Below are 15,571 nucleotides of genomic sequence, written 5' to 3'. Positions count from 1 at the left end.
TTTGAATAATCAGGTCCCATCTTATCTTAGGGACCTCGTAGTACCATATCACCCCAATAGAGCGCTTCGCTCTCAGACTGCAGGCTTACTTGTAGTTCCTAGGGTTTGTAAGAGTAGAATGGGAGGCAGAGCCTTCAGCTTTCAGGCTCCTCTCCTGTGGAACCAGCTCCCAATTCAGATCAGGGAGACAGACACCCTCTCTACTTTTAAGATTAGGCTTAAAACTTTCCTTTTTGCTAAAGCTTATAGTTAGGGCTGGATCAGGTGACCCTGAACCATCCCTTAGTTATGCTGCTATAGATGTAGACTGCCTGGGGGTTCCCATGATGCACTGTTTCCTTCTCTTTTTGCTCTGTATGCACCACTCTGCATTTAATCATTAGTGATCGATCTCTGCTCCCCTCCACAGCATGTCTTTTTCCTGGTTCTCTCCCTCAGCCCCAACCAGTCCCAGCAGAAGACTGCCCCTCCCTGAGCCTGGTTCTGCTGGAGGTTTCTTCCTGTTAAAAGGGAGTTTTTCCTTCCCACTGTAGCCAAGTGCTTGCTCACAGGGGGTCGTTTTGACCGTTGGGGTTTTACATAATTATTGTATGGCCTTGCCTTACAATATAAACCGCCTTGGGGCAACTGTTTGTTGTGATTTGGCGCTATATATATATAAAAAAAGATTGATTGATTGTATTCCGTTGTGCATAATTTACAACATTAAATTGTTACTGTTTGGCTTATCCATTGCCCGTTCTTTTATGCCCCCTGTTGTGGGTCCGTGTTCCTACACTTTCACAACACTGTGCCCCATATTATTTTGCCCGTTTTGTGTCAAATGCATGTTGTTATCACATCATGATAGAATGATAGACAAAAGCAATGACTATTCATGTTTAGCACAACAAAAACTGAAGTTTTAAATATTCTGAGACATTTGGTGCAATGTTGAAAGTTCAGCTCTTTGAAAAGTATTCATTGAACTCTGGAAAATGTGGAGCTCTATAAACATTGAGGATCCGTTTTCCAAAGGGTTGGGTTGGTTAACATTTTACTGGTGAATTATGAAGAATAACTGTGTAAATTACAGTGGGTGGTAATGTGACAGACAGGAGTATGTAAATGAGGATTTTGCACGTTAATGACCATAAGCAGAAAATGAAATTCAGTTGGCCACTTGCAGGTATGCACAAAATAAGGCAGACACACGTTTTAACTGAAAATGTCATTTATTGGACATTTACCAAATCAAAATTGATGACGCCTCAAAAATGGTTTGTCACAGGAGGTGCACAGTGTTTAGCACAAGTCCAAATTTAGTACTGCTCACCTTAAGCGGTCAGTTTAGAGCAACAATATTCAAATTTGCATTACAAAGACAGGGTGCGTTTCCCTCCAGTGTTAATATTCTCACTTTTACATAATCTTAGAGGACATGACATAGAACGAGAATCATTTCTGAATGTTTTATATACAGGTGGCTGTCCACTGTCCAGACCATAGACTGTGGCATTGACTGATGTCAGCTCTCTTGCATTGCAGTTTACAGGTGCTGCGCTGAACAGACACGCACAGGACTTTCTACTTATATTTCTATAGTATGCTGTCGATGTTTTGTTTTGCTTAAAATAAGCCATTACAAATTAATGTTGAATTGTGGTTGTTTTCTGTGTAAAAGACTGAGTGAAAATAAAGAAATGCATACCCCAAATAGCTCACAGGGAATGATGTTTAATCAAATTCATGCTTGCATTGATTATGCAACATTGGGTAAGCTAGCACCAATGTTTCAAACAGTGTCATCCCTGAAATCGCTTTTACCTTTGATAAAGCATATTGCATGGACAAACCTCACCTATTACATGTTCAGCGCCCACAGTTTTGTGCACTCAGGTGGACACACATTAAAATTGCATATTCATGCACCCACTATTTTGCACATTGGAAAAATGCAATCTTCACTGTGCACTGTTATTAAATCAGCATGCACATTTTTTAAGAGTGCTATGGTGTTTTTGCACACACAAACCTTTAGTAAATTGGGCTCTGAATTAGAGTTGATTTAACACTGGCCTTTATGCTGTGAGGGATTCTTCAACCGCAGAGAGCTAATGTTCTGCTACCATCTTTGCTAGAAGCCAACCAGCAACCAAACAACCTGCTCACAAAGCATTATTGCTGTTGCCCCTGTAACTTTAGCAAAAAATAAATAAATAAATAAAAAAATTCAACTGTATTTCATAGCAATGTATGAAATATATTCACTGGTTCTCCTTTTCTGTCAACTTCTCCTCCCAACCTGTCAAATGTCATTCTCAGGGTGACCTGATCTCAACTTTTTATGTTTTCTCAGATGCTGTCTTCCTTCAACACAGCCTCCTGCCACAATGTCTGAGCATTATTCTGAAAAGGAGGAGACATATTGCAAAAGGTTGAGCTGCTTATCCGTACTCATCCTCTTGTGGGAATATTGGTCTAACAATAGCATCTCAGAGGAATCTGATGGAACTGTGGCACGGTCCGATCTCTGTTATGTGACGTGGGCACTGGAACATTTGTTCTTCATCCCTCGATATGTGTGGGATGAGCAGATCTTTCCCAGGAGAGCCCAAACTCCGCTCACTTCATCTCTCCATCTTTCTCGCAACCCTTTTCTCTCTGCCCGTTACTTCTGCCAAGCGTCTTATCTGTCTGTATCCCATTAATCTCTGTCTATTTCTATTTCATATAAGTCTGTTGTATTTTCCTCTTTGTCCGACCTCCTGTTAATACAGGTTTGTTTCCATGTAATCACATGTTTAGGGTACAACCTGCACCAGAAAAAAGTTGAGCATAGACTTACTCATGCATGCACATCACACTTGATGACTTGATTTAGGTTTTATTATCAAACCATTTTTATCGATGAGAGTGAAAATAACTGTGACTTTTGTTCCCAGTTGTGGAATAGAACAGAAGGTATAGACATTAAAAGATGGTCTTTACTTCTGTGGTACTACACATTGGCATTGGAAAATGAAGCCAACACAGAGGTGCCAGTAGGTAGGCAGGTAGTCTAGGGCCCCACTATCAGTGGCTGCTAGCTGTTGTAGACCATCTCTATTTGTTCTTTCTCAGCATTTTATTACAAATATCTAAGATAATATGGCTTACTGGGTGGTGAATTGAACTAATGTACTATCCAAAACAGAGGTGCCCAGCCTTTTTTAAACCAAGATCTACTTTTAAAGTTGACGGCGTATCGAGAGCTACCAAGCCATATCAAAGGCCAAAGCATAGCCACAATTTATTGTGCACCAATATAATAATACAACTTTCTGGCAAAAAGAAAGTTTTCACAATAATAATAATACATAATTGAAGTAAATGTGATTGATGCAGAGATAAGCACAAGTAGGCCTGGGACTGACCCGTAACAGCAATGCCCAATTCGAGTTGGAACGCATGTTCCCTACCTTAGTGGGACTTCTGGCACGATGGGGAGGCAGCTAGTCTCTCATAGTCCGAACAGTAGGAGGTGAGTGCCAGCCATAAGCAGGCCACAAGGAATTCATCAGTCATGGTGGATCTGTATTTTGAATTGATGTGAAAAGGCAGACTCACACAAATATGTTGATCCAAAACGTGCAAATTCTGTGCAGTTTCTCTGAGGTTGGGGTACTTCCATTACATTCCAGAATTGGACATTCATATCTGGTGTTGCTCTGAATTTGAGTTCAATGTCATTTTTCAGTATGAGGATCTCATTGTCGGGCTCACCTCCAGGCACAGCTTGGGCTCTGGTACCCAACTCCTGGAGAGGGGCTGGACGCTTCATTTTTCTGGCGTTGCCCACGGAGAGAGGCAGAGAGCTGGGGTCACACTGCTCATTGCTCCCCAGCTCAGTCGCCATGTGTTGGAGTTCACGCCAGTGAACGAGAGGGTCGCGTCCCTATGCCTTCGGGTTGGGGACAGGTCTCTCTCTCACCGTTGTCTCGGCCTACGGGCCAAGCGGCAGTGCAGAGTACCCGACCTTCTTGGAGTCCCTGGGAGGGGTACTAGATAGCACTCCGATTGGGGACTCCATTGTTCTCCTGGGGGATTTCAATGCCCATGTGGGCGGCGACAGTGAGATCTGGAGGGGGGTGATCGGGAAGCACAGCCTCCCCGATCTGAACCCGAGTGGTGTTCAGTTGTTGGACTTCTGTGCTAGTCACAGTTTGTCCATCACAAAAACCATGTTCGAGCACAAGGGTGTCCATAAGTGCATGTGGCACCAGGACACCCTGAGCCGGAGGTCGATGATCAACTTTGTAGTCGTATCATCTGACCTTCGGCCACATGTCTTGGACACTCGAGTGAAGAGAGGGGTAGAGCTGTCGACCGATCACCACCTGGTGGTGAGTTGGATCCGCTGGGAGGGGAGGAAGCCGGTCAGACCTGGCAGGCCCAAACGTATCGTGAGGGTCTGCTGGGAATCACTGGCGGAACCCTCTGTCAGCGAGGCCTTCAACTCCCACCTCCGGGAGAGCTTCTCCCAGATCCCGGGGGAGGTTGGAGACATGGAGTCCGAGTGGACCATGTTCTCCACCTCCATTGTTGATGTGGCCGCTCTTAGTTGTGGTCGCAAGGTCTCTGGTGCCTGTTGCGGTGGCAATCCCCGAACCCGGTGGTGGACGCCGGAAGTAAGGGATGCCGTCAAGCTGAACAAGGAGTCCTACTTATCTGTTGGTAGGTGGGACCCAGGAGGCAGCTGACGGGTACCAGCAGACCAAGCGTGCCGCAGCCCGTGCAGTCACAAAGGCAAAAACTCGGGTCTGGGAGGAGTTTGGGGAGGCCATGGAGGAGGACTATCAGTCGGCCTCGAAGAGATTCTGGCAAACCGTCCGACGCCTCGGGAGGCGGAAGCAGCTCTCAACCAGCACTGTTTACGGTGCGGGTGGGAAGCTGTTGACCCTGACTGGGGATGTTGTCGGGCAGTGGAAAGAATGCTTCGAGGATCTCCTCAATCCCATCATCACGTCTTCCGAAGAGGAAGCAGAGACTGGGGACTCAGAGGCGGACTCATCCATTACCCAGGCCAAAGTCACAGAGGTGGTTAGAAAGTTGATTGATTGATTGATTGAAGTATCTCGGGCTCTTGTTCACGAGTGAGGGACGGATGGAGCGTGAGATCGATAGACGGATCGGTGCAGCATCTGCAGTGATGCGGTCGCTGTATCGGACTGTCATGGTGAAGAGAGAGCTGAGTAGGGGGGCAAAGCTCTTGATTTACCGATCGATCTATGTTCCGATCCTCACCTATGGTCATGAGATTTGGCTCATGACCGAAAGAACGAGATCGCGAGTACAAGCGGCCGAGATGAGTTTCCTCCGCAGGGTGGCTGGGCGCTCCCTTAGAGATAGGGTGAGGAGCTCGGTCACTTGGGAGGAGCTCGGAGTCGAGCCACTGCTCCTCCACGTCGAAAGGAGTCAGTTGAGGTGGCTTGGGCATCTTTTCCGGATGCCCCCTGGACGCCTCACTGGAGAGGTGTTCCGGGCACGTCCCATTGGGAGAAGGCCCCAGGGAAGACCCAGGACACGCTGGAGGGACTACATCTCTGGGCTGGCTTGGGAACGCCTTGGGATTCCCCCGGAAGAGTTGGGGGAGGTGTGTGTGGATCAGGAGGTCTGGGCGACTTTGCTTGAGCTGCTGCCCCTGCAACCTGACTCCTGATAAAGCGGAAGAAAATGGATGGATGGATGGATGGATGGATTTCATTGTCAGTCGCACAGCTATCCAGGTTTAAGAGTGATGCCACTTTTGATGTTGTAGAGTCCACATCTATATTTTCCCCAAATGGAAAACTGAGAAAACTGACAACAGGCTCAATGGATGCAAAGTCAGTAAAGCACCTGTCAGATTCTGACAACATGCTCTGCACTTCATCATAATGTGCAATCTCAAGTTCTGCACAGTTTTTGCCCTGATGCTTAACTTCTGTGTCCATGTGTGGAAAGTTCCGCAGGTCACACTGTTGCAACCTGCTTGATAAGGTGTAACTTGCTTTGAAACGTATTCATGGAGCTGATCATGTTGATGATTGGTTTGTCCTTGAGCTTGTCACTCAGACAAGGTAAGAAAGGCTAAATCCCAGAGCCACTAACTGTGTTCTAGCTGTGCATATTCAGCATGGTTTGAACATTCTTTAATTTTGGACAACAATTCAGAAATCCATTCCAGAAATTTACCTCTGTGTGCAGCAGCAGATCTGTGTTTTCTGCATGTCTCCTCCAACTGCAACCTGCAACTCCAACGCCTCCTCAGGCTTGTGGACCGAACACAACACGCAGTCTTTTTGGCCACATCCATCACGTCTTCCATATTACAAACAAAATTTAACCTGTTAGTCTTGGCTTTTTGGTAACTATGAAATGTGGGGGTGTTCAGGGTTCATTTGTCCTGAAGGAACTTGTCTATATTTCACTTCCTTACCCACTTAGTATGTGTTGGCTTTGAATTAGATAGATTCAGGCACTAGTGACACTTGTGACTCCTTTAGAGGCGCTCCATTTGAGCTTCAAACCTGCATTTCCGAAAACCCACTGGTGATGTCACAGAGCGTTTGTCCAATATATATGCAGTTTATGCTAAAGACAGAACTTTCTTCTGACCTCCCCTGATTGTTGAAGATACACCCCTAATTTGCAAAAGCATAAAATCCAGTCTGTGATTCATGTAAAAACAAAACAAAACAACAAAAAAAACTTCAGACTTGAAGTTTGTCCCAACTCTAACCCCAAAAGTGTTCTACCCCCACCCCAAATGTAAAATGGGAACCATTGACCAGGTCTCTCTGATGAATAGTGCCTTTTTTAATTATTTGTTTATTTTTACTTATTTAGGTTTTTTTTTTTAAGGAGGCAATGTTAAAAATTAAGGTAAGGCTTCCAGAACAGGATTTTGGATCTCCCCAAATAAAGTTTGCCCATAGCAGCCACTTTGAAAGCATTCATGATATAAAAAACAACTGTATAATCTGTTATACAAAAAATATAACAATCATGGAACTATACAGACTACAATATGGGGAGAGAAGCCCAAATTAACACCCAGTTGTTTGGGAGCTAAGTTCTTTATTAAACTGGTTTACTCTACAGTGCTGTGTTTTCCAGTCATGCAGTTGTGTCCAGACATTTCTGTCCACCACGCTTGATAAGCACTCCTGCACTTTAATGCAAAACCTGCTGCTGTGTTCCTGCATTAATGTCATATGCACTATTTGCACTTTCTAAGTATACTTCTACGTTGGTAATAAGTTGCGATTAAGCGATATCTCGTTGTTACCTCTGTGAAGGAGGTTATGTTTTCACCGGCATTTGTCTGTTAACAGGATAACTCAAAAAGTTTTGAATGCATTTCAACCAAATTTGGTGGAATGATGGGAAATATGTCCAGTATCAATCAATTAAAATTTGGTGATGAACCGGATTAAACTCTGGAATATAGCATAATGTATTAGTTTGCCCTTTTGTGAATCCACATACTTCAATATTGATATGTGGCGTGATGGAGGAATGCGCTCTACAGAGTGCCCTTCTAGTTTACTGTGTTATTATGACAATGACAAATAATGTATTGATTGATCCAACAGAGTAGTGACCAAACCTGACAGGCATTTTAATGTTTCTGTCCAAACCAACCCCGAATCATTTTTTTAAAGTAACAAAATTGAACTTTTACATCATGTGAAGCATGATTTATCTGACTTGTTGTCATTTCAGCTTTATTCATCATCACACCCTGACAAAAACTGTTATCCACATAAGACACCCTTGTTTTAGAAAACGATGTCTGGAAATACTTTAATTTCTTATCATGGAAATTGCTTTTAAAGAAATGCAGCACTTTTAAAGAAGTCCTTCGGCCTGAGCCTGAGCTGGAGGCACCCGTTGCTTTGTCCATTAACAAGAAAAAATAACTTACTTTAAAAGCTGAAAGTCCTTTCTGCAATTATTTTATTAGCATCACATCATTTACTCATGATCAGCACCACAGCCATCTGTCACCTCTTCAGCACTGTTCTAGTGACAAAAATAAATCCCATCAATGATCCACAAGACAAAAAAACAAACTATGTGAAATTACACTGTTAACAACAACAGCAACATGCCATTAATTATAAGTGGCTGAGCTTAGAGAGGCAGGGCTATGACATCATTGTTTCAGAAAAGTTTCACACATTCAGTGTCTTTGAGCTGATGTGAGTGAACTTTACCTGAACCCAAGTATAATTTCAAAATATTTGTCCGCTGTGCCCCATAGGGTTCAGGTTGGGTATCCAGGCCCTATTTGGTATGTGAATGAAGGCTGACCCCAAAATTGCCCTTAAAGAATTCATTTTGGTGAAGGTCATAGAATTTGATTTTCAAGCCGATTTGGACCAAATGTGGCACAAACTTGGATGGATTCCAGAATTGCCATAGCAGAGGTTAGCCAGAGGTCAAGGTCACTGGGATCAAAAATCACATTGACATAGCCCTTACTGACTTCATGCCCACAGGTACTATTAACCTTGAGCTTAATTTCATCTCTATGTCACCCAAATGCCACACAGATGTGCAGCAGTGCAGAACTAAAAACCTGCTTTAAGCCAGTGACATTCCTCCGTGCTACCATTTCTGTCCAGAGTCACTCGATCATAGCGAAGTGCTGAGCCGTGTAAGCACCTGCTTTATCCCCCCCCCCCCCAGTGAGAATAAAAACATCAAGCACAACCTGACAGCTCTCTCCCACGCCGTCACCTCCCCACCTGCCTGCCTCATTCAAACACAAATGTACATTAAACAGTGTAGACACACACAAGGCTGATGTCTGCGTATCAGCAGTTTAGGCTTTTCCATAACCCACGACCCCTCGCGGCTCGGTGGGAAGGGAGCTGTTATACACCTTTAAATGGACCATCGCTCAGAGCTTGGGCTAACTCTGTCCACCGCTGGCCTTTTAATTCAAACATTGGATTTCACATCGGTTTGCTTATGTTGCAAAGTTTTACTTAAAGAATGGCCGCCTAAATCAGACAAGCTTAAGAAAATATGAAATAAAATCCTTTGAAAGTCCAGTCAGGGGATTATGAAACATAGGGGATTATTGAAACACAAATATGGAAGGCCATCAGACTGTACATCTCCTTACTCAGGGGAAGGAGGAGTAACAGGAAGACAGGACAGGAAGGAGAAGAACAGTAGTAGCCAGAAAACCAGTATTGATCAGTATGTCTGGTATTTATATTGTGTATTTATATTTGCACTTTTTTTTTGTTCTTTTCCTTTTGATACTCTGTGTGCTTCTTACCCTGTGTGCTGCTGCAACACCAATTTCCCTTGGGGAGCCTTCCCAAGGAACTTATCTTATCTATCTATCTATCTATCTGGTAAAACAGTGGAAATTCAGTCGAGAAAAATTTAAATAAGACAAACATCTGGTGAGATATTGGGTTATAAATATGTCAATGTAGACTACTTCCTTTTCTTTATCTTTGCTTGGCACAAGTGTATCAATTTGAATTTACAGTTCTTATTTTATTCTATGCCTCAGTAGATAATTTTACAAGTTGTCAGTAAAATGAACTGGTGAAGTGTTTGGTTGATTTGAGTAAGAACTAGCAGCAAAAATGAAATGGATGTTTTTCCAGTGGAACTGACACATTTCTGAGTTTGGTGCATACTATTAAATATGCTGTCTATTGTTACACTGACATACAGAGTTTGAAAATTGATCCAGGAATTAAAAAAACCCACAAACTTTAGCTAACTCTAACCAGATAGTGCTAATGTTAGCATCAACTGCAGTTAGCTTCAACACCTAGTCACATATGCTAACGTGAACAATTATTAGCATTTGTTTAAAGTAATAGTCAAATCTCAAATAAGCAGTGTCAACATAAGGATGTATGGAACACTCCAGAACTTTCATCTACGAGTGTGTAGCAAACTGTTGGCTCTCCATGACACGCAGTTCAAAACCCACTTTATAAACATTTAGTGGGTTCTTTTCCCCCACCCTTAATGATAAAGGTAGGGCAGACCGGGGTAATTCCATACCCCACTTTTATAAATTTGAATATTTTATCCATGTGGAAGCAGAATCAATTCATATTCATTCTAACAAACAAAAACATAAATGAACTACACCTTTGCACATGCATATAATATTTATTCATTAAAATTACAAAAACATTTGGAACGGGGTAATTCCATACCCCATTAATGTTAACAGTAAAACATTCAACAATGTCAGAAATTCAGTCATATATCTTTTAGTCACTCTTGAAATTTAACCTTTAAGGAAACAACAACTTGCTAAACCCATTTTAGTTTCACATTCCAATAGAATATCAAAACATATATTAAACACATAAAGATAGAAAAAAAAATAGTAATTTAAAAAGACAAAATTCACATCTTTTTTAATCATTAAATATATGTGTGAGTAATCCCATATCACTTAATGTATTCCTAAGAAATTGTTTCCTAACAACCCATTGTTTACCTCTGGGGTAATTCCACACCCTGGGATATGGATTTACCCCGGTCACAGTGTCGCGAATATTTCAAATAATTTTAGAACTGAGTCTGCAGGTCAAGATATAATATCTATTTTTACATTATTAGATCCTTTATTTTGGAAACATAATTCTATACAATTATTTGAGTTTATAAAACATACTTACCAAAATGCAAGCTTGGATGGTGTAGTTTTGGACCCTAAAAATATGGATTGTTTTTGTTGCCTGTTCAACTGCCATATTTTTTGGCCAGACAGGTTGAAAGGTCAGCAGCCAATCAGAAGACGTGCTATAAAATATACCTGAAATATAACTTTCTCCCCTCCAATCCTAAAGACCCATAACCAGGAGAACATAAATCTGGTTATGGAATTGCCCCGGGTATGGAATTGCCCCGGTCTGCCCTATTAAAAAAGAACCACCAGTGGCCATCTCAGCAGACAAAGTAAGATAATGTCAGGGTTTGGATGGCTACTTTAAAAACTATATTGAAGTAAAGTTGGTATTTACCAGCTAAAAACTGTAGTATGCACACTAATTTGAGCATTGCATTAATAAAGTAATACGTGATTGTTTAAGCCCTTTTCACACCGGGCCTGTGCAGAGTTGCATTGTCCTGTATATTCAGTACGCAGGAATGGCTGCGTAACTTACGCGGGGTGGGGGGTGGGGCTTGGCAGGAATGGCTCCATGACGCTATTTTTACAGACTGCCTGGACACACATATAGATTTGATACACTGGAAAAAGTCAGAATACATTATTTCCAGGAGTTAATGGACTTTATTTAACGTGCCGCAATTGTGAGAGAACTTGAGGAAGAGAAGGCGGAACTGCAGCCGGTGATCACATGCAGGATCCGTCCGTGAGAAGTATAGTGCACGTGGACATGTCCTCTCACTCGAGATCCGTCCATGAGGAGTTATAGTGGATGTGGAAGCCAATTGGCCCGCCTCTTCTTCTTCTGTGGTTTTGAAGTTTCACGGCCATCAGAGTTCAGCGGGATGAATAAAATCTAGCAATGCAGGTATGTACTGTTAAAAAACCTCAAAGGATTTTTCACCAGTCTGGTGTAGGATTGTGTACAGTTGCGGAGGCATGGTGTACAGTAGCACAGTGTTGCACAGACTACATACAGTAGTGGAGTGCTGTGTTGAGCAATCCGACCGATACTCTACACCAAAAGTCCATGAAAAAATTAAACGCTTAATTTTTGGCTTCCATTTCGCAGACCCCTTTGTGTCCATCAGCGTATTGCCACGTAGGGCTGCATAAGCTCGCTGTAGTCTGTACGCCACATTATGCAACTCTGCGTTGGCCCAGTGTGAAGGGGCTTCAAACCCACACAGTCCTCGCTGTGTGACAAACAAGTATTCATGTTGAGTTTATTATATAATGTAATAATGTTAAACATTTAATGGCTCAATGTTGGGAATTCTTGAAGCTTTTCTAACGGTTATAATGGTTTGATGCTTTTTCCATTGTGTTGTATCAGTGACATTACAGTTTTTTTTTTAACAAATCACTGAATAAAGATCAAATTAATAACTCAACGAGTAGCCAACAAAAATCTTATCAATGTAAATCTTGTTTCAAAAATGTATTGATGATGATAATAACTTCTCTCTGTCTTTAGTACAATAGTCACTTTTTTCTATCTAGATTAACAGTTTTGTATGAATTTAATTTGTATTGCCTCCTTTGCAGTCTTATCGTCCACCAATATGGGTTTCATCCCTGATCAGAAAATATAATGCAAATCCATCCAAATAGCTTGATAATTTCAGAATGTGAAGGCACACCATCATTAACATTTTGCTGTACTATGGTTGGAGATGTGCTCCTTCACACACCTGTGCAAAAACGTGGCTGTTGCACATGACCACAAGGTTTTATTGTGGCCTTGCCCATTGTTTGCTCTGTATGCATTGCATCAACAAAACACTGTGTTTGTCTGAGACCGTCTGCTTTGTGAATAGAAAAGAACCTTCAAAATGTTGTCAGTAACTTTGATGACAAACGGTACCAACAGTGGGCTCAGGTCATCGACTGCTCACATATCCTGATAATCAGCCCCAAATACAATCTGCCGGAAAAAGCTGTCACTCTATAGTGCTCCAGGGCATGGTTGATCACCTTCCTCTGCATCCACAGTCTTATTTTATCAGACAAAACAGAAAATGTGCCAGGCACAATCTGATGGATGTGTGTGTGTGTGTGTGTATATATATATATATATATAGAGAGAGAGAGTATTTGTGCATCTGAGGGCCCATGGCCGGACACCAGCCCAGAAAGTTGAAGAAAGTTGGTTAAATGCCCACCAAAATAAATAAATTCTGTGACCCTCAGCATATTGTAAAAAGCAAAAAACGAGTTTTTGCACTGTTTTTCTCCTCTACCATGTCTGACTTGTGACATCATCTGTTTGTCCTGTGGTCTTATTGTGAAAGATTCGCGCAAGAAACAGGATATGTTCTGTGACAGTGTGGCTAGCTTCGTACAAGCCAGAGTCACAAGGAGCTACTAACAGTTTGTCTTCATTTTTGTCTGACAAGAGTCCTTTTTCCATACAGCAAAATTAGTTTCTTGTTAGCTGATGACGGCAAAGTTAGTCAGAAAGTTTTGCGCGTGTTCAAAAGTTTGAGGGGAGTTCAGACAGAGATCTTTCCTGCTGCCATTCTGAGTGTGAGAAAGAGTGGGACAAAGCGAGCAACATGCTGCACTTCTGGACCGAACAGAGAAAATTTACTTCAGGTGTTGACAGTCAACGACAGACTGGATGTTCCACTGTTTTCAGTGGGAGGCTGGTGGGAAAACTATGGAATGGAGTTTGCATGTGCTCGCATTTCCTTCCACTTCCAAAGAGACATGCAAGTTAGGTGACTAACTGTATTACAGCTTGTGGTGTACTTAAAAAAAATGCATATATTTTAGTAACAGTGCTTAAATAAATTTGCAAATAGACATATACTTATAAAGACTCTGACCTGACCTGCTTACTGAGTTAACACGGGACATACTCTACCAAACTACCAAAGATTGTCTGTGAACTGATGAATCACTCTCACTCAAATTGATCTTGGACACAAAGATTATATTTGCAGACTGAGGACTTTGGTGTAAAGGGAAACTCCGGGATGTTGCAACCTGGCCTCAGTTTTTAGATGTTTGTGTTAGGTTTGTTTTGTTTTGTTTTTTTACCCAGGGCAAAAAATGACAATATGTCTTATATTGAATTCCATCAGGAACACACTGGTTGGCTAAATGGCTCCACAATATAGGCTGATGGGCCAAGCCCACAAACCTGTCAGTAAATCACTCTTGTTTCCACAGAATAGGTGAAAATGTAATTAGAAGTGTCTAGCACCATGGACAGGGTCCTCACAGAGGTACATGCATACATATTTACATCAGCAAAGGTAAATAAACTTTTTAAAATAACATTATACAGGCAGCTACTTACCTTAGCCTTATTCCTATTTGGTGACCACTCAGTGAGTCAATGAGAGATTCATTCCTGTTGCAATCAGAAAATCGAGCCCCTTGTCAACACAACAAGCCAGTAATTAAAAAAAATATATACAAGAACAAGTGACATAATTGATAAAGACTGTGTGAATTTATGAATCATTCTACACTAAGTAGTCCGTGATTAGTATCATAACCCCTTTGTTGTTTAGCAAATCAAATCAAATCAATTTCATTTATATAGCGCCAAATCACAACAAACAGTTGCCCCAAGGCGCTTCATATTGCAAGGCAAAGCCATACAATAATTACAGAAAAACCCCAACTGTCAAAACAACCTCCTGTGAGCAAGCACTCTAACCAGCAGTCTAAGTCTATAGCAGCATAACTAAGGGATGGTTCAGGGTCACCTGATCCAGCCCTAACTATAAGCTTTAGCAAAAAGGAAAGTTTTAAGCCTAATCTTAAAAGTAGAGAGGGTGTCTGTCTCCCTGATCCGAATTGGGAGCTGGTTCCAGAGGAGAGGAGCCTGAAAGCTGAAGGCTCTGCCTCCCATTCTACTCTTACAAACCCTAGGAACTACAAGTAAGCCTGCAGTCTGAGAGCGAAGCGCTCTATTGGGGTAATATTGTACTATGAGGTCCCTAAGATAAGATGGGACCTGATTATTCAAAACCTTATAAGTAAGAAGAAGAATTTTAAATTCTATTCTAGAATTAACAGGAAGCCAATGAAGAGAGGCCAATATGGGTGAGATATGCTCTCCCCTTCTAGTCCCTGTCAGTACTCTAGCTGCAGCATTTTGAATTAACTGAAGGCTTTTCAGGGAACTTTTAGGACAACCTGATAATAATGAATTACAATAGTCCAGCCTAGAGGAAATAAATGCATGAATTAGTTTTTCAGCATCACTCTGAGACAAGACCTTTCTAATTTTAGAGATATTGCGCAAATGCAAAAAAGCAGTCCTACATATTTGTTTAATATGCGCATTGAATGACATATCCTGATCAAAAATGACTCCAAGATTTCTCACAGTATTACTAGAGGTCAGGGTAATGCCATCCAGAGTAAGGATCTGGTTAGACACCATGTTTCTAAGATTTGTGGGGCCAAGTACAATAACTTCAGTTTTATCCGAGTTTAAAAGCAGGAAATTAGAGGTCATCCATGTCTTTATATCTGTAAGACAATCCTGCAGTTTAGCTAATTGGTGTGTGTCCTCTGGCTTCATGGATAGATAAAGCTGAGTATCATCTGCGTAACAATGAAAATTTAAGCAATGCTGTCTAATAATACTGCCTAAGGGAAGCATGTATAAAGTGAATAAAATTGGTCCTAGCACAGAACCTTGTGGAACTCCATAATTAACCTTAGTCTGTGAAGAAGATTCCCCATTTACATGAACAAATTGTAATCTATTAGATAAATATGATTCAAACCACTGCAGCGCAGTGCCTTTAATACCTATGGCATGCTCTAATCTCTGTAATAAAATTTTATGGTCAACAGTATCAAAAGCAGCACTGAGGTCTAACAGAACAAGCACAGAGATGAGTCCACTGTCTGAGGCCATAAGAAGATCATTTA

This window comes from Thalassophryne amazonica, chromosome 17 (assembly GCF_902500255.1).
Source record: "Thalassophryne amazonica chromosome 17, fThaAma1.1, whole genome shotgun sequence".
In the NCBI taxonomy this organism is placed as follows: domain Eukaryota; kingdom Metazoa; phylum Chordata; class Actinopteri; order Batrachoidiformes; family Batrachoididae; genus Thalassophryne; species Thalassophryne amazonica.
The sequence above is the reverse complement of the archived record's forward strand: the minus strand, read 5'-3'. Positions refer to the sequence as shown.